The sequence below is a fragment of the Typopeltis vanoorti genome, chromosome 10 (assembly GCF_054136105.1).
Source record: "Typopeltis vanoorti isolate ZY-2024b chromosome 10, IOZ_Tvanoo_1.0, whole genome shotgun sequence".
Lineage (NCBI taxonomy): Eukaryota > Metazoa > Arthropoda > Arachnida > Uropygi > Thelyphonidae > Typopeltis > Typopeltis vanoorti.
The window spans coordinates 27,335,800-27,357,285 of NC_143558.1; positions in this window are offsets into that span (position 1 = coordinate 27,335,800).

The window sequence follows — 21,486 nt, forward strand, 5'->3', positions numbered from 1 at the left end:
CAAGGCGATTCCTAGCACAATGCCAGACAATAACACTAGGAAACCTCTCTTGCATTAGCCTCCTTACACCATTACGCACACCAAACAACACGGCTGCACCATCACAAGTTACAGACAATAAATAGTCCTTTAAGTAATCTTCAGATAATTTGTTCTTGGAGTTCACTTTATTGTCTATTAATGTTTTTCTCATTTCATTTGCATGGCTCACAATGTTAACGCCAGCATTTGCAGAATGAAGAATGTCTAGGCCACAGTTCGCCAAAGGGGTCGATATAACATTGTTAGGGGGTCGATTCAGGCTCAGAGTTCGATTGGGGGTCGACAGAAAAATATAAGACATCGTTGTATGGGTAATGTTTAATTCGGTTAACTTGGATTACCTCCAGGACAAAAGACATGGAGGTAATGACAACGCAATTAAGAGTGAATCGTGGGATCAGTACCTCCATCTTACAGGTTGAATAGGACCTGTAAGATGGAGTAAGGTCATGAAAATAGTTACGGAGGCCAATCAAGTAGTCCAAAATGACGTATTTACCAATAAACGGATGTTGGTGGTTCCTGCCGGCCGGAGCAGTGGAAGCGAGATTGCAACACGTGCGTGGTTCTTATTTACTGATACTTACAAGTATTCGATCCCAGTCTCATTTTTGCACATCGACATACAAGTGAGCGTTAATGTTCTAAAATTCGTCAACATACACATTATAATTCAATCGTTATTCATTCACGAACTAAACTTCTCTATGTTGAAGAGTTGAGCAGCGCTGGTAGTAATACCAGTGATATTAATACCAGTAGTTTATTAATATCGCTAGTAATACCAGTGATATTACTAGTGATAGTAATAGTAGTAGTAATAGTAATATAGTAATATATACTACATTATACATAAATAAACACTGTAACTATAAAATAAACAATTTAAAACTCACATAAGCGTCTTTTTTTTCTTGTCCTATTATAATTACGTAATAGTAAAATAGAGGGGGTCGATAAAAAGTCAAGAAACTCTTCAAAGGGTTTCTTGACTTTTTTTTGAAGTTTTTCTTAGTTATTTGAAGAGTTTCTTCAAGAAACTCTTGAAATAACTTTGGCGACCCGTGGTCTAGGCCATTAAGTTCCTGTAAATTTATTTCGTCTTCAAAGTTGTTGAATGATTGATTTCTCCTCGCAACTTTGTAAGCGGTTCCAAACACTTTTCCTGTTACGTTTTTATTATGAGACAACGTATTCAGGAAAACTTCATCTAATGTTTCTTTTTTGCTTCAGATTTTATTTTTGGCACGCTTTGTGTGCTACTCTCTTCTTATGATCGTAAATCTTTTTTCTTAATGACATTAACTGTTCTTTGCGAGATTTTCCAAAACGACTGATTTTACCATTTGCCCGCTCCGCTGAAATGTTCGTTCCCATGTGTTTATTTTTTACCTTGATAAATACTTTTAATTTGTTATAAATTACTATTAAAAATTTAAATAATTTCATGTTAATGAAATATTTTTAATTTTTTTTATAGATTATTCTAATATCTGAAAATAATTTCCAACACCTATATTATTTTTAATTACTACTGTTTATGTAACTACGAATCAGAAACTGCTTGTCCAGTGGAGAATCAATCGACCGTGAGATGCGGTGATTGATTCATTCAATCCAATACCCTTGGAGGGTAATGGATGGCAATGCTGTAGCCAGTGAAGTTTTAACTGAGGCTAGGCTATTGCTGTTACCCTCCTGCCATGATCAGAGCTTTCATAGCTCAATAACACCTTATCCCTACACAGTCCTCTACAGATAACGGGGAAGATGAAAAGCATTCTTGCTTCGCCCCTTTAAGCCAGTCCTTATAAGGACTATAAGGACTGCTTGTCCAGTTTTTACGATGATTACATTCTATTATAAGTTTGAAAAACAGAAAACCTAAGAAGTAAAAGTACTTTACTATATTGAGTGATAAAAATAAAGTAAACTACTTTTTCATCTTAGGTTTTCTGTTTTTCAAATTTAGAAGTACGTATGTAGAAAAAAAAAGGAAAACGATTCTTCTAGTTTGAAGATTACATATATCGGATAATCAACTATAGAATTCAGTTAAAAGTTGTAAATATCTCCGCTTGTCGACATAAGCTCTGTTTTTGCATTACGCCTATGATTTAGGTAATTTCATGATCAAAAACACAGGAATAAGAAACGCAAAACCTGGTAAACGTAATTTTCTGTGGGCAGCTTTCAGTATTGAGACCACATTAGTATGTAATTAACGCGGTTAATAATAAAAATAAGTAATTTAAAACCGACAAGTATCGTAAATCGTAAGACTTGCATCATCAGGGATACTGGTAGCTAAACGTTTTACACAACAAAAGCCTATTAAAATGAATTACACATATGAGATGTTTTTGATAATTTCACAACTGTAACATATAATTGATAAACCAGAATCCAAATGGAAAATTCCTTATTGTATGCGTGATGGAACATTAAAAATTAAATTGTTCAAACTCAGAAATTTTCATCTCTTTAAATCTAAGTGAATTCGCTTGCGAGTGGCAACTGCGTTTGTATACACAAATATAAACAACAACAACTGTGCAGTGTGGAATTTATTGAAAAGAAAAGAAATCGATGACGATGTGGATATCCTTATTAGCATTAATTGAATACAAATAGTATATTTTCAAACAGACTGAACACTTTTTATGTACAAGAGAATAATTCCATTTGCGTGTGCTTGCAATATTTCTGCAAATCACCGTACAGTTTGCGCTATCTTATAGCGGCGTGTGGATGACCTATGTTGGCCTGTATTGGTATTCCCACATCCTTATCTTCGATTGTTCTCGGTATGCCCTCCAAGAAATTTCATCCGTCCATAATTTAACTATGCCATTTACATTTTAAGCTGTTAAGTCGCAACTAGCATTTCTCCAAGTAAAGAAATATCTTATTTATCTGCATCACCAACAGATCCTGCTCATCATTCTTAATAATCTTCCACACTTTCAGACCGTCTGCAATTTATACAAAAATCTTAATTTCAGCGTCTAACAATTGAGTTTCCAGAGGGTTCATTGTTGGGTCAGCGATGATGCAGATTATGAAATTATAAGTCTGAATGACCATAACAGATCCAAGTCAATAATCCTCTTTCTTCTCTCTCAAAGATTTTTTCTCCTATCCAACTTTCGTACACTCAGTCACGGTAGATGCACTTAACTACTTCAACAAGCAAACTGTTCCACTAACTCACGTTTCTATGAGAGAAATATCTAGCTCCAATCTGCTTCTTAATTGCACGCCAACTTAACTTCCATGGGTGCCACTTGTCCTCTCTTCACTTTTAAAGAAAAAACTAATTATCGCATATCTCCTAATATTGAAAAGCTTGTTGATAAGAAACAGAGTCAAATATGTCATTAATTAAATTTCAGCAGCTATTTCATTTCTTAACCCAATGAGTTTGAAACAGCTGTCAGGCTAGTGCAACCTTACAACGAACCAATAGAAGGCAATATACGGACACTTTTAGCGTTCGTGCTTTTTATATTAGGTTTGGCTGGGAAAATCGTAGCTAGCTCTCTAGTCAATCTTCACACGAAGCTTTTATAGTTTCTCTATTCGGCTTTGAAATTATGTTGGATTTAATATCCACTTAATTCAGATATTTTTGCATCGCCGATGTGAAGCCTTTTTGGCTCTTTAATTTCTTAAAAACGAAAAATAATCACTTCAGAAAGCAGTTATATAATATTATTGGATTATATGAGGTACGTATTATAGGAACATTTCTAATAAACTGGCTTGAAAAGAAAAGAAAAAAGAAAAAACTAATTATCGCATACAACGAAGAAATATTTACTATTCGATTTCACTGAGAGAATTTAAATAATTACTATAATCACTGGCATACTTCTGTTCAAGCGGACAAACATCAGAATAACTGAATTCCTCAATTCCTCAATTCCTCAATACCACAATTCCTCAATTTTATATTTTAATGTTATACTCCATCTACATGCATTGCAATCATTTTCCTTGAACTAAGAGACTTTTATAATTTTGTTTATATATCTATAAAAGATAAGAATCATCTTAAGAATATTATTTGAAATAAAATATACGATATAAGTGTGTTTTCTTATAAATGATGAATAGACGAAGAAAAAACACAAGTAATATCCATACACCATTTTGTGAATTGTATCGGTAACTATGATGCCAGTTTATATTATCATTGTCATTCTTGTGATGATTGGAATGAAAAAATGGCGGCCCGTGTGTTAGTGTTTTGTGTAGTGTATTATTGATGATGAAATTAAAGAGTCAGCTGAGTCATTGTGTTGTTAATTAGTGGCGATAGTTTTGAATGATAAATGATATATACAGAGGTAAGTGTTCTTCATTTTCTAAGGTTTTTTAAGGTGAAATATTTGCTACCGTTGCTGGTAGATCGATTTGATCTACGGGATATATATATAATAGAGTAACATTTTATTGCTGGTAGACACCTAAGAGTGTCTACGGGATCTGCTAGTGGACCCTCAAAAGTTCACAGGATTGTCTTTGCCTGCTCGGGGCACCTGAGGGACCTCTACTCTTTCTCCATCTGTGTCTCAACACATTTTTATTTCTTGAAATGACAAAACTTCTAAATGAGACCCAATTCGAAGAAGTCTACAGGGAATTCCTCAGACTGGGAAAGCTACTGAGTGATAACTGGCCGGGAAAGGTTAAACTGTATGACACGTTTCCCCCCGAATGTGTCTCAGACTTGTTGCTGAAGATCATTTAGAGTCGATGCCTTCTACTCCTTCAGACTTTGTAGAAGTGCGTGCTCGCAAAAAGCGAAGAACAACAGAAGAACCGCACAATGACAATACTGTAATGGAACAGGATTCTCAGGGTTCAGACGCCGCTACCTCTCCCAAAGAAAAGGTGCCTCCGGTCATCCTTAGAGAAAAACAAAAGTGGGCAGCTTTACGATCCACAATGTCCAATCTGCATATTGGCTTCATTAAGGCCAAAAACATGGATGAAGGCATAAAGATTCAGCCAGCAACAGTGACAGACTACAGAAGGTTGACCAAGGAACTGGACAACAGAGGCATCCAGTATCATACCTTTGCGCTCAGTTCAGAAAAAAATTTAAAAGTAGTCCTTCGTGGTGTCTGTGAAGACATTGACACAGCAGAAATCGCTGCTGACCTAAATTCTCAGGATCTGCCACCAGTCAAAGTGAGCAGAATGTACAAAGCAGACAAAACTCCCATGCCATTAGTCCTTGTTGAGATTCACAAAATATATAAGGATATCTACAACTTAAAAACAGTCTGTGGTCTCATCGTCACACCGGAACCACTCCGTAAAAGATCATCTTCTGGGCAGTGCCACAGGTGCCAAAAGTTTGGCCATGCCCAGAATCTATGCCGAGCAGAATATAGATGTTTAAAATGTGGAGACAGCCACCCAACCAATACCTGCACTAAGCCAAGGACCACCTCGGCCAAATGTGCCAACTGCAGTGGCCCTCATCCGGCGAACTACAAAGGATGTACTCAACACCGAAAGAACAGACGGATGGAGGCAATCAATCAGCCCTCCTCCTACAGTACAAGAACACCAGCGGCCCAGACATCAAAACCGGAGACTCATCGACCACAGTCGGAGACCTCCAACCAAAAGGAAACAAGAAGTTATGCCGATGTGACCCGTACAACTAGGCCAATTCCAGAACAAAATCAACCAAGAGCACCTAAAAACCTAACAGCTATTATCACGGCCTCACTAGCAAACATGCTACAAAATTTTAGCCTATCAAACCCTACTGAAACCTCCACTAAAAGATTTCTTCGTGAAACACAGGTCATCCTCACAGCTCTCATAAATGAATAGTAACAAACTCATTCCAGCATCTCTTCAAATAGTTGCTTGGAACGCAAATGGCCTCAAAAACAAAATCCTGGAACTCCGTGCCTTCACATCTAGGTATCAGCCAGATGTTATTCTAATCAGCGAAACTCATCTAAGACCCTCAGACAACCCTACAATGAGGGGCTATCACCTATACAGAAATGACAGACTACTCTACAGAGGTGGTGGCACTGCCATCTTCATTAAAAACTACATTAAGCACCACTCTGTGAGCATTCCTTCAACCACTAACCTTGAGATCACAGGAGTGGAAGTAGTCACCAGCTCCACTGGCAAACTGAAAATCTACTCAGCTTACAACCCTCCCCAAAAATCTCTACTTCACTCTGATCTAAATGCCATCTTAGGCATCAGAGGGCCCACCATTATTGCCGGGGATCTGAATTCCAAGCACCCTGCCTGGAATTGTTCAACCACAAACAAGAATGGTTGCATCCTTTTCAATTACTTAGGATCAAGCAACGCTGTTGTGGCAGGCCCCACCGAACCAACTCATCTCAGTACGTTCGGCACTGCTGATATCCTGGATATAGCTATCCTGCAGGATATTAAACTTCAGTACAGTATCATTTCTATGGATGAACTATCATCCGATCACAATCCAATACTGCTGCAGCTGGGAAATCAGGAATTCCTGTGTCCTCCTTCTCACTCCTACATTGTATGGGAAAGGCTGTCAGCAGCACTCAAGGATTATATTGGACCTGTTCCTCACATACGCACAAAAGAAGAAGTAGAAACTGCAGTTACAAATCTCACACAACAAATTAATTCTGCTATAAAGGTAGCTTCCTCCTACAAATCTGCCCGCAAGCCAGATCGTTTGCCTGAAGACATCATGAACTTAATCAGAGATAAAAACAGAGCTCGAAAGAGATTCCGTAACACGTGTGCACCACAAGACAAAACAAATCTAAACAGACTAAATGGGGCAGTAAGAGATGCACTGAAAGCTCACAGAGACTATGTATGGGATGAAAAGTTATCCTCCATTTCACCTAGTGATCACTCCATCTGGGGACTACTGAAAAATACCAAAAACAAAGGCAGATCCCTTCCCCCAATATTAACTGATCAGGGTCTTGCTCACACAGATGTGGACTAAGCAGAGGTTATAGCGCACAGCTTGGAAGAGCAATGCAGGCCTTCGTATGGAAACCTTGACTTTGACCACATACATAAGATTCACAGCAAGGTCAGACACTCACTCAAACTTCCTATCACCAGCACTGACCATATTGCATCAACATCACCTGCTGAGATATATGACATTATTAAAAATTTAAAGAACAAAAAAGCTCCTGGACCAGACGGCATTACTAATCGTGTGATTAAACTTCTGCCCCGGAGGGCAGTAGTGTACCTGACCAGTATAATAAATGCAATTTTAAGATTTCACTATTTTCCTTCCACCTGGAAACTGGCTGACGTAATTTCCATACATAAGCCAGGCAAAGACTCACACCTACCCCAAAATTATCGTCCAATCAGTCTCATCTCAAATCTGGGTAAGGTTGCAGAGAAGGTCATCCTCTCACGACTTCAAACCTCAATAAATGACCTAAACATCCTTCCAAAAGAACAGTTTGGTTTTAGGCAACACCATAGTACTACCCAGCAAATCCACAGAATTGTTGAATACATCACAACCAGCTACAACTGGCGCCAGTGCACAGGCGCTGTTTTCCTAGACTTATCCAAAGCATTTGACAAAATCTGGCATTTTGGACTCCTGCACAAGCTTATCTCAGCCGGCATCTCACCTAAAATGGTTCATTTAATCCACTCATATCTTCAAAATAGATCAATGCAAGTAAAAATCAACGGTTCTACATCCTCCCAGCGCCACATCTTTGCTGGAGTGCCGCAGGGATCTCTGCTGGCTCCATTGCTGTTCTCTGTATACATGTCAGACATCCCACACAATCCGATGACTTCCATTTTGGCCCTATATGCAGACGATACGGCAATACTAACCAGATCTCTCAGACCCCTTTTCATTACCAGAAAGCTTCAAGAAAACATTCTAAAGCTGGAGGGTTGGTTCTCTAAATGGAGATTGGAAGTCAACCCCCAGAAAAGCTCAGCCGTTCTTTTCTCAAAAAGGCCAATGTCTCCTGTAGGAGATTTGTTACTATTCAATATTAAAATTCCCTGGCAGTCAGAAACAAATTACCTGGGTGTAATTCTCGACAAAAAGCTATCTTTCAATCAACACACCAAGTCTGCATGCACAAAGGCATCTAAAGCCATAGCACAGATCTATCCGCTAATTAATAGAAATAGCAAGCTCAGCAACAGAATCAAATTGCAGCTATACCAGTTGACGATTCGTCCTATAATCACCTATGCCTCTCCGGCCTGGAGCCACACCTCTAATGCTAACATCATCAAAATACAGCGAGTGCAGAACAAGTGCCTGAGAATGATTCTGAATGCCCCGTGGTATGTTAGAAACACTCAACTCCACAGAGACACAAATATTCCCTATATCTTCTCTTTTCTACGATCCTTAGCCACCCAGTTTTTCCTAAAGACGTCCACACATCCCAACGATTTGGTTCAACAAGCTACAGCATACGATCCAACGGACATATTCAAATACAGAAGATCAAAAGCTATATTGGCCTCCTTTAGTGATGCATAATCTCCATGCCCAATCAGGGCGAGCATTCTGCTCATAAATTTTACCTTCACTGCAACCACAACAGATAGCGGGGAATATGAAAAGCATCTTGCTTCACCCCTAAAGACATAAATGTCAATTGTCAATTGTCATTGTTGTATGACACTTTTAGGGAATCTGAGTGTCGCTATTTTTTACATCAATACTGTAGGAGTGCTCGCAGGAGAGTTTTATTTTGTTGTGGGCTGAAAATTAAATGTCTGAATGGATGGCAAAAGTTTGCCTCAACATTATGACATTGTCTGACTTGGTCAACTGAGAAGTAAAAGCTCCTTCAGTTTTAGAAAGGAATCGAACTCAACGAAAGTGAAACTGTTGGAACGTCATTCCTACTAATCTACCGAAACGTTTGCATTTTTTTGAAAGCAGTTTATCAAACGAAATGGTTGCTAGATAGCGCCCTATTAATAAAATTTTAAATTTAATTAGCTTCTAAAATTTAGTAGGATGTTCTTACAGACCTGGAGAATGGGATACTATTTATGAAGAAATGCATCATCACATAAAGACGATGGGCGCGAAAAGAGTAATCATAATGGGGGATTATAATTATCCGAACATGGATTGGGTAGCAGTGAAATCTCATTACAAGAACGAAACTGAATTTATTGAGCTGTTGAGGGGCAACTTCCTCAAGCAGCATGTGACAGAAGGAACTCGGGGTCAAAGAATGTTAGATTTGACTAAAGTATCAGAGGGAGTTTCAGTTAACGACGTGACTATTCTACCTCCCGTTGATGACAGTGATCATGCAGTACTCACTCGGAGATGACGTTTGGAATTTTCGAGAAATCAAAGCTTCTCTGCCCCCCCCCTCCATCTATCACATTGAATACTTTCCAACTCGACATCATGTCGACGAAATATTTGTCAAAAATATTTGGAACTAGTTTCCAAATAAATGATTATACAAAGCGCTTATAAACGATTTCTTGATTTAAACTTCTTAAATTGCTAAAAACTTGAAACGACACCTCCATAAGAATCCAAAGAGTCGACTCAGGTGAGCGCTTCCCCACACAACCCACTCCTACACCGCTTCATCCGCCATCCACACCTTCTATCCATCCCAACTTTACTATTACGAATAAATAATTATAACTGAGCACATTTGTAGTTGAAAAAAAGTCATTTTCATTGGTGGCATATTTGAATTACTAATTAAATGATATGCAGTGTAGAACTGTGTTATAATGTTATAGCAGAGGGAGGTTTGCGTTTATGACCGTCCGTTGATCTCACTCAAAATCCGTTTAGTCACTATCTGTTTTCATGATCTCTTTATTACTACTCGGAGGTAATTGCCTTGATATGACGAATGAATTTAGGCTTTAAGGTATCTACTGTATTTCGTTTTGTGATAATTAATGTTATTACTAGTATACTTAAAATAGCATTTTTTATTTAAATATTCCAAGAAATTAACTTCACCTAAAAGTCCCGAAACGAAATATGGATCTTTTCCACATTCAAGCCTTGTACGTTTTTCTACGCATGGACGTCGTCTTTTATAAATTTTGTCAATAATTGAGCTGTTTTGTCAATGTCATTTAACTATTCATTGTCGTTTAATATTATTTAACTAGCTATATTAAATAGAAGAACGAATAATATTTCTGGCTAGATGGGTGAACAAAATTGCTTTTCATATTCCCCTTTGTCTGTAATGAAAGAACTTTGAATGGAGTGTTTATGAGCTATAAGCTCGCCCAGTGAGGGCAGTGAAATTAGTTGTGTTCAGCTGAACTTAAGATAGACTTTGGTCTTTTATATTTGTAGCTTTCCGATTCATGATATTCCGAAGCTTCCTTGATCAACGGGTTTGGGGGATTGCTTGTCTTGGTAAAGATTTTCTCAGCTAGATCTAGGAGAAAGCGAAGAGGTGTAAGGAATTTTGACTTCTTTATGGATCTGGGAGTTTCTAATAAACCAAGGGGCATTTAGAATCATCTTCAGACACTTGTTCTGTAATCTCTGTAGTTTTTGAATATTTGTATTGGCGGTGTGGCTCCGTGCGTGGGATGCGTAAGTGATGAACGGTCTTATTATCATCTTGTAAATTATTTACTTTGTTTGTTTATCCAGTTTGCCTTTTTCTATTGATCACAGAGTAGAGCTGCGCTATTATTTTGGATGTCTTCGAGACAATGTGTCTTATATGATTGCTGAATAGCAGTTTTATATCAAGAGCCACTCCAAGATATTTGACTTCAGTCCGCCATGGAACCTTGACTTCCAAAAGATGAATATCCTCCATACTTTGGATATTCTTTCTAGAAAACAGTATGGCTGAGCTCTTCTGATTTACATGGATTCTTCAGTCCTCCAGCCACCTCTCTATTGTATGTATACTGCTTTGAAGTCATCTTGTTGCCAGCTTTGGGCTCAGAGATCTTGCCATTAACGCAGTATCATCTGCATATAATGCATTGGATATTGTTCTCGGGTTCAGAGAGGATGTCTGCTACGTAGATGGAAAACAGGAGAGGGGCAAGAAGAGAGCCCTGAGGTACGCCTTCCATGACCGTGCATCTGGACAAAATCGTTTCGCCGACCCTGACCTGCATATATCTGTCTTTCAGGTATGAGTGGAGTATTTTTATTAACTTGAATGGCAGGTTAAATTTTATCAGTTTGTAAAGAAGGCGTTGATGCCATACTTTGAATGGAGTTAATTATTGGAATGCTTTCTGTGCATCGATGAAGATGGCATCTGTATGAAGTTTCCAATTGTAGTTTTTTGTAATGATTTCCACTAGCCGGTGTACTTGTTGAACTGTACTATGGGCCTTGCGGAAGCCAAACTGCTCGTTAAGAAAAATTCCTAACTTATCCGTTTCTGCTTGGAGCTTTGTGAGGATCACTTTCTCTGTCACCTTTCCCAGGCTGGACAATAGGCTTATGGGTTTGTAGCTTTCAGGAAGGTGAGGAGTATTTCCTGGCTTCTTCAATGGCATGATGCGGCTGTTTTCCAAGCAGTGGCAAAATGCTGGAATCTAAAAATGGCATTCGTAATGTTGACGAGATGGACTATGGCCTTTCTTGGAAGTAGGCTTACTATTCGTATGATCATATGCCATCTGGGCCTGGAGCCTTTTTTTACTGTTTAGGTGAGTGGAGATATTTGTGATTTCTGCCAGAGTATTGGGAGCGATATGTTCTGAATTATGAGTATGCTGTCGTAATGCTGTCCTAACAGGGCGGTGAATATTGTATACAAGGTTAATATTTAGATTTGCATAAGATGGATTGCACTGAGATTCAAGGTAATCTATTAGTGCTTCAACTTTCTCTTCATCTGTGTGAACAATACTTTTCTTGGTTTGTATGGGGGGGGGGTATGAGTTGCTTTTTGGTGTGGATGGCTCTTAATAATTTAGAGACAAAGTGATCTTCAGCATTGATGTTAGGCAATTTGGCTTCATATTGATGGGTTCTGTGTTTTTGAAGAGCTTCACGAAATTGTCTGTCTAGGTTGTTCAATACTGTTTTGTCTTGTGGTGCCCGGGTGCTGTGGTATCTCTTTCTGGCCCTATTTTTCGCTCTAATTAGATCCATGATTTCCTCTGGGACACGGTTGGTTGGGTGGAGGACTGTGGTTTGCCTGACTGATTCTATTGTTTCTGAATTTGTATGGTTAAGTTATTTACTGCTGAGTCTATCTCTTCCTTTTTACTGATGTTGGGCACTGCACCATTATATAATCTGGAAGAACCTTGATTAACTTGTTCCATGGTAGGAATGTGTGCGGGGGGGGAGAATTGATCTGATGAACCTAGATTAAGTACTATGGGACTGTGGTTAGAAGATAATTCGTTAACTGTTTTCAATTTGTATTCATATCTTATATTTTTAAATGACGATGTCTAGCACATCCGAGCTACCTGAATGGCTGAAGTGGGTGGGCTGGGTAGGTCCGGCCACAACAGCATAGTTGAGCATTGCGTGTTTTAATAGCGTGTAACCTTTGGTCTTAATTGAAGTGCTGTACCAAGCTGTGTGTTTTGAATTGAGGTCTCCTGCTATTATTATGGACGTATTTGATCCGAGTATGGAGTCCAGATCTGTTGTCAACAGAGGAATGCTCGGAGGATTATAAGCAGCATTGATCTTGAGACTGCAGCGTTGCTGGTATGCACTTCCACACCGGTCACCTTCAGGTTACGGTTTGGGGGATTGCTAATGTATTATGATTCAGGTAACTCTTAATATATCTGGCTGTGCCTCCACCTCTTGCACCAAGTCTATCATTTCTGTACATAGTGTAACCACGTATTCTAGGGTTATTATCTCGTCCTAGGTGTATTTCACCAATCAAGATGATATCAGCACTGAGACGAGGAGCATATTCTTGAAGTCCCAAGACCTTGTTTATCAATCCATTTTCATCCAGTCATCCATGGATTGATGACTTTGGTTTGGGTTTTTTTATTCATGACAGATGGTTGTTATAATGGTTTGAGGGCCTTGCAGGAATCATTTTCTGGAAGATGGTGAAGGGCTTGTTTTGCTGAATTCCTGCAGCATGGTTGCCAAATACGAAGTTAAAACTGATGTTAGATTGGAACTTGCTAGCTCGGGTAATGTAGGAATCCTGGTTCGTGCAGCCTCGGCATATATTTTGGTCGTGTTCCTTCCTGTGTGGTTGAAGGTGAGGTGTATCGTACTTTGAGACGACCTATTTGGTTGCTTATAGCGTCGTTACGAAGAGAAGCAATTTTGACCTTTACTGATCCTTGATCCGTTACTGATCCTTGATCCTTTGGTTTGGATTTTTTTATTCATGACAGATGGCTGTTATAATGGTTTGAGGGCCTTGCAGGAATCATTTTCTGGAAGATGGTGAAGGGCTTGTTTTGCTGAATTCCTGCAGCATGGTTGCCAAATACGAAGTTAAAACTGATGTTAGATTGGAACTTGCTAGCTCGGGTAATGTAGGAATCCTGGTTCGTGCAGCCTCGGCATATATTTTGGTCGTGTTCCTTCCTGTGTGGTTGAAGGTGAGGTGTATCGTACTTTGAGACGACCTATTTGGTTGCTTATAGCGTCGTTACGAAGAGAAGCAATTTTGACCTTTACTGATCCTCGATTTTTTGGATTGAATCCCTTGTAGTTGGCAGGGTGAGGCCCTCTGTAGTTAGCACAGCAGGCTGGAGTAGATCTTGGCTTGGTGCAGGTGTTGGTCTGGTGTTCCTCGCCGCACTTCAAGCACCTGTAGGCTGCCTTACATAATTTTTGGCGTGCCCGAACCTTTGGCACCTGCTAATGTTTTCTTCCTGAATGGCTCAGTTGATATTTTGAGTCCGCATGCAACTGACAGTGCATAGATCCGCTTTTGTGTATTGCTGATTTCTACCAGCACCACCAAAGGCATTGGCCTTTTATCTAACCTGATCATCCTGCTCACTTTAACTGAGAACAGTCCCTGTCTGGAGGGGTCTGTGATCACATCTTCAGGGGTGACACCTTCAGCAACCGCACGAAGAACCACCGTCAGTTCTTTTCGCTGGTTAAAGCGAATGTCTGGTATGGGAGATTTGCATTGTCCATAAACGTAGTCATTTGTCTATAGGCCGTGACTGTGGTAGGTTGGATTTTAACTTCTTCGTCGGAGTTTTTGGCCCATGAAAATGTGATTTTATGTTCCCTGAATGCTGGTGCGACAGGAATCAATTTTCCTTTATCCGTTAAGACTGGTGGTACCTTTTCTTTAGGTACATTGTTTGATTCCATCTCTGTTATTTTGGCTTCTTCTGAGGTAGACAGTAGGTATCAAACTGTGTTAGCTCCAATGGAATGTGAATTTCCCGAAAAACTTTATATAAAATTCAATCAGGTACAGCCTAAAATTTCACGTCCGACCATATCAAAAGACACCACCGGTAAATCCCTACTCATTAAATTAAATAGAGTCCTTATAAGGAGTGGCTTCAAAGGGCAAAGCAAGAACGCTTTTCATCTTCCCTGTTATCTATAGAGAATAGTGTAAGGATAAGGTGTTATGGAGCTATATAAAGCTCTGATCATGGCAGGAAGTTTACAGCAATAGCCGAGCCTCAGTTAGATCTTCATTAGCAACGGCATTGCCATCCATTACCCTCAGAGGGTATCCATTTTAGTCGCGTCGTACGACATGCATGAGCTACATTGGTGCAATTCTTATCCCGGCCACCACATGGGAGTTAAATTAAATAGAACAAACATTTCAGTTTAATGCACCTATTATGTTTTGAATACGTTTTGCTATATATTTAAAACTGAAATGTTTTAAATTAAATAGAACATTTCAGTTTTACATTAAACTGAGATGTTTATTACGTTAATTATTTCAGAAATTTTTAATTTTCTTTTAATTTGTAATTAAAACTTGCAAAGAAGTTTTAATTACAAAAACATCTAGAAATAAAAAGGAAAGTTTTATTAAAACTTATATTTCATTTAAATATTACCCACCCAGTGCTCTTCTGTTCATGGAGCAAAGAACTGAGGCTCTCTTTGCCTTGGTCTGTTTTCCAATAAAGGATTTTTGTTTGCTGAAGTTAACAGAGACTTCTCCAAGCATATTTTCTAGCGATTCGATTGTACAGATTAGGTAACCAGTCTTTGATGCTACTTATTTTGCATGTGTTCGTCGCAATCCACTGCCTGTCTTTGGATGGCTGCATTCTCAAAAATATTCTGTCTCCGATTCGCGTAGAAAGATGACGATATTTGGGAAATCGGCTTCTGGATGAAGCTGTGCATTCCTCATGCCCGTGGAGCATTGAACGGCACGCGGGAGATGTCAGCCATATAGATGGTGAAGAGTAAAGATGACAGCTGGTAGCCCTGGGGAAATCCTGCTGTAATCCTGCGTCTGGATTATCTGATTTCCTGTAGTTTCCGATAATCCAGATAGGAACCGATAAGGCTGGTTCAGTCTAATGGGGGTTTGACATCGATTAGTTTGTAGAGTAGCTCTCTATGAACTACTTGGATCTGGCTTTCCTCAGTTGATTGCTGATAGCTGGTCGAGAGTATTTTCCTATTCTAAGCCCAAGTGAAGTAGTACCGCGTTGTTGTTGAAACGGAGGTTATCCACTCCCTTCAACCGGTATTGGTGAGCGATGTTTCGGAATCTGGCGATGTCTAAAATGTCGAGACGTCCTCTCGTACTATAGTGAGAGACTCTAGGGGTCCCACAACCGCGATATTCCTTGTGGGGGTAAAATCGTTGAATATTTTACCGTTCCAAGCAGTGGTCCTGCTATTCCAAGCTGCGTGTTTGGCGTTAAAGTCGCCTGCCACCCGCACTTCTTTGAAGGAGTGGTTTGCTGGTAGAATTTTACACAGAGTTGATTTCCAGGCTACCTGCTTTGATTGTCTGGATTTCTACTCTTGTAATCTCGATTCCGGGGTGAAAGGTCTGTCGTTTTTGCAGTGTCAATGTTGCGTTTGATAAAGATACCCCTTCCGCCCCCAATCTTGGCGTTGGGCTAGTCTTCGCGTTACTAAACTTAGTTTCTAAGCCGTGGAATAGCTGTGGGTTGGGTGGAGATGAATTTCCTTTACCAGGATTCGATCGGCGTCGTGAGTTCATTAAGATCGTGCATTTTGTTTTCTAGGCCGCTGGCATTCCCGAAAAACGATCAGAATCGAATAAAGTATTCTACGTTCAATAGTCTTCATAGATTAGTGTGAGAATTCCTTGCATTTGTCTCACAGACATGTTTATGGTCTCTTGACTAGGGTTGGATTTTTACTGTCCAATAAGCACGTCTGCCAGATTGGTTGCAACTTTGGTGGCTTCAATGAACCCCTTGGGTTGCAGAGGTTTCGATTTTGTTGATTTTATAGATGCCACTACTTCCGTGTATGAGTCGTGTGACTGTTCAAATTTCGGTACATCTTCGGATTTTTCGTGGTTAGATGCGGTAGATTTTTTCTTCTCAATGCGTGCAGTCTCTGTTTCAATGATCTGTATTATTATTCAGAGATAACTGCCCAGCAGGAGGAATGAATTCAGGCTTTAATTTAATGTATCAACTGTGTATCGTTTTCTGCTCATTAATGTTCTTATTAACGTAAAATACTGTATCATTTTTTAAATTTAAACAATGCTGAAAAAATTATGATCGATCATTTGATTAAATGAATTAGATAAGATTCCTTTCAGTTTTTAATATATAACGAAAGTTGCCTAAAACATAAGAGGTGAATTAAATTAAAACACTTATTTAAACAAATGTTTCAATTATTTCCCGTATTTTTTACTTTGTTCGTATTATTTTATTTTTTGCAAAGATATTTTATGAATGAAAACATTTTATATTTAATAATATTTATACTGTATTTCAGATCCCTTGTAATAAGAGAAAAGTTGAAAAACATTCCATTGATTCTACTATATCTTTAAAACAGGAGTTTTATTAATCCTCCAGTTCTGTACACAATCAAAACTTTTTCTAGCATGATCTTCGTCAAATCACCCACCACTATTCGGAGTGAGTTACAATTGGAAACGTAGTTTGAGAGACCGAGTTGGATGTATAAAGGCGAGTCCTAGAAAACGACGACATTGTAAGATATATCAACAGGTCAGCAGATTAATGTATGCCGAAGTCTAGATTCCATGCTTCAACCAGTGAACTTAATCCCTGCCTGGAGAATCAATTTCGCATCATTACGCTACCATTACCCAACTAAATCCACGGAACCAAAATATCCAAGCAAATGCATTTTCTAAGCGTTTTTCTTTCCCAGACACATCCAAAGATTCCTTTAGTTGAAGGAACAAGGAAGGTTCTGTTTCCTTCGTGTATGCGAATAAAAGATTTGTATTTGCTGCAGTTGACAAAGATTTGTGGCTGTTCATTCCAAAACTATTGTCTAAGGATTCGCTTTGTAAGATTAAGTAAAATTTCTTTCCAGTGACATCGGTTAAGTTCAATGTCACACACATTGAACTTAACCATCTTCAGGGTTAAGTTCAATGGCAGAACCATGTGGCATGCAGCTGTTTCGCGTGATACAGACTTATACTTTTTAAGCATCTGAAGGATGAATGCCGACAAAAATTCAATACTTGTAGATAATTCAATGCTTCGTCCATTGTGGCAGTTTTATGTTACAGATTCGCATTTCTCAACCCGGCCTTGCAGCAGGTTGAAGGGCAGTGCTATTATGGCTGAGTATGCGGGAAATGACGCGGAAAAACTACACTAACCTGAATAGCATTCCGATTATAACCCACAGAATGCATCCCGGAAAGTCAAGATTTGTAACGAACTTTCTGAAAATGTATGAATGGTCGACAAACAGATTTTATATTTAATAAAGTCTTATTTTAAAATCAAAATTCCTCTTTAATTAAAAACAAAAAGGAATGAACACTTCTTTCAGACGTTGAGGTTGTAGAAGGAGTAAACATGCCGACCACAGAAGTGGAATCGGATCCATTAAATTCGAAGCAAACCACAGCATTCAAAACTTCAAACAAATCTGTTTGAAGCAAACCACAGCATTATTAAAAGTAAAGGAAGTTTTATTCATGTTTAAGTCATATCAGTGATCCTACGCGGTACCTCAGCGCCCACGACGTTTCGAAGTATTCATGGGTCGAATTCCACATTCTACAAATGCTCGTATCAATATAACAAATTATATAGGAACTGAAATGAAAAAAAAATATTTTTAAAAAAAAAAATAGAGTCAAACTGTGAGATTTCCCTTTTTATTGACGAAAGCACCACTATTAGCCAGTTGTCATCATTAATAATATATGTACGCACAATGCTACCTGATATGGAGCAACACACAAATATTTTTATTGGCATTGCAGAGTTAAAAAATGTATCCGCACAAGGTATTTTCCATAGCTTGTTGAATACCCTTAATGAATCGGGGTAGTAAGTGGCTAAAGATCTTGACAAGGAAATCTTCAAAATTGGAAGAGTTTTAAGTACACGTTGGGTGGCTTCTAGTTTAAGAAGTGTTTCCGCGGTGTGGACAGATTATGAAGCACTTGTGGCTCATTTTACAGCAGCAAAACAAGATGAAAACAGAGACAAGTCTGAAAGAGTAATGTATGAAGGCCTTTTGAAGAAAATAACAAGTGTTGATTTTTGTTTTCGATCTTGGATTCATGTGTGATGCTCTCCAAGAATTGTCGGAACTTAGTGTTGAACTGCAAGCAAGGGATGTTACACTGTACAAAGCTCACAGCAGTATATCAAGGCAGATTCGACTGTTTGAAAAGGAGAGTCAATGGCGGGCCTTTTTATCGTGAAGCTGTACAAGCAGTTGAATATCTGAACTTTAAAGGCGTGACTTTGGAGAAGAGGGTAACCCGTCGATCAACAGATGTGAATCGTTCTCTTGAGACTACAAAATTTTATGATTGCTTGAAACAACGAAAGGAAAATCGCCTTCTATCTGCAGAAGAGATGCAAATTCCAGAATGGACAAAAGTGTTCGGCAGTCTATATAATCTCAATCTGTCTTCATAATCAGTATTGCACAATCCTGATATCATTTTTAAACTCTCCTTTGCAGTCTCTTCAATATATCAGAATCACAACGGAAACGAGGAGAACAGGAGACCAGACCACACCTTCGTACAATAGTCCAAGTAAAATTATTAGACATATAAAGAGCCAAAGGCTTCAATTCTGCGACATATAACTTGTTTAAGTTAAGGGATATTACATCCCATATCGTCTCTTAGCCGAATAAGAAACTCAAAGAATTTCATGTCGAATATAGTAGAAACTATATAAAGTTCGGCGATTCCAAGCGTAAGCAAATACCTGGATAGTGCAGTACCTGACCCTTAAGGTAGTGCAAGCTGAGGAAACCGGTGCGGGGCGGATCTGGCTTTGAGATGTTCCACTTGAAAGTAGGTTTTTGCCTGTCTCTGAGTGGGGTCACCGCTGAGAAAATGGCTCTTCTTGGTGGTGGGGTGAGCCTGCCACTGGGTAGAGTCAATGCTGAGAATTTCTTCTCGGTGACGGGGTGAGCCGGCCATCGAGTGGAACGACGCTGAGTTGGGCGATCTTTTGGGATCGTCTTATTTTTAGAGCCTGCTTCACCTATACATAAGGCTGAAACCGGTCTGGGTAGTGACCTTCTCTCATAATGTTGAACAGTAATACAGCTCCTAGGAGCTCAGTTCACATTATGGGTAAATATCAAGATTAGTGATCGGAGCTTGCTACACCTTAGACATGAGTTGCCTCAGCTTGCACTACCTTAAGGGTCAGTTGCTGCCCTATCCAGGTATTTGCTTACGCTTGGAATCGCCGAACTTTATATAGTTTCTACTATATTCGACATGAAACTTTTTGAGTTTCTTATTCGGCTAAGAAACGATATGGGATATATATCCCATGTGAGATCTTATCAAGGTCATGTAAAGAGTCAAAATGTCATCCTTATCTTTACATGTGAAAGTTCATTTCAGCATTGCAATTATCTTTGGAGTTGTATTGGCAATGCTTGCTACATGGCCTCTGAACTTCAACTTCCTATCTACCGACACTCCTTCCCTAGCCTCATCAGTGTTTCTAGCATAATCCCACCAATTAGATATATTACATTGGATATCTAATCACGCCGAAGTGAATACCATACATTCTTTCTATTCGTCGGGAATCTTCCACGTCCTGAGACTCATATTGAACAGCCTGGTCATAAGAATAGCCAGTTCAGCTGAACACCCTTTTAGCAAACGTGCTGATATCCCATCAATCCATATTGCTCAATTCTTATTCAATTTGTGCAACAGCTCTAATACCTCGTCCTCACACACCTGGGTTTTTCACCGAGTGAAGAGGTAGCAGTGAGCTCAGTTTTGCATGCACCAGGTTGATAGCTTTTAACAAGATGGACACTCCTTAGTTGAAGAACTTCTTCTACATCTGTCACCCTCACACCTTCTGCATTCAGAAGAGTTATTCTTTCATATTCATTCTTTCTAGCCTGCTGCTTATACTTTTCATAACGGACATCATTCTTGTGCACAAGGTATTCCTTCCACATCAGAATTTTCTTTTGAACCTCTTGCTTAATAAGTTTACACATCCATTTGGCTCCTATTGTATTTATTTTTCGAACTCTCGGGACACATTCTGATACCGCACCATTTAAGTATTGCTTAAATGCTTCCCAAGCACTGTCGGTGTTCTTTCCATCCAGCAACCGATTCCATTCCGCTTAACTCAATATACTCCTAAGTTGATCATAATTTCCTGCTTTGTAGTTCAGCATGTAACCTTTTCTGCATGGAACATTAATAAACCTAGTCACCTCTTACCAAGTGAGTACCGCATGATCACTGTCACTAACCGGAGACACATCTTTACCTGAAACACCCTCTGACAGTATAAGAAAATTTAACACTCTTTAACCTGAAGTTCCTCTCTATCACATGCTGCTTGAGGAGATCGTCCTGCAACAGCTGAATAAAAGTATTTTCATTTTTCTCATGAGATTCTACTGCTACCCAATCAATATTTGGATAATTAAAGTCTCCCATTATGATTACTCTTTTCGTGCTCATCGTTTCTATTTGGTGATGCATTTCTTCATCACTAGCGACCGATCCACCAGGTCTGTAACAACACCCCACTATGTAACTGATCTTGTTAGATTCGACCTCACACAAGATGGCTTCAAACTCACTGCCACATGAAATATTGTTAGTAGTATTACTACATTCATAGGTCTCAATTTAACTGGATTCAAGTCATCCGATATCATCAGCAGCACACCTCTTCCTCTCTATCTTTCCTAAAAATAGTGTACCCTTTACACTCAATACCAGTTAGTATGTCTGATTCTGATAGCTAGATCTCACTAATGCCTACAAACTGAGGTCCCAACAT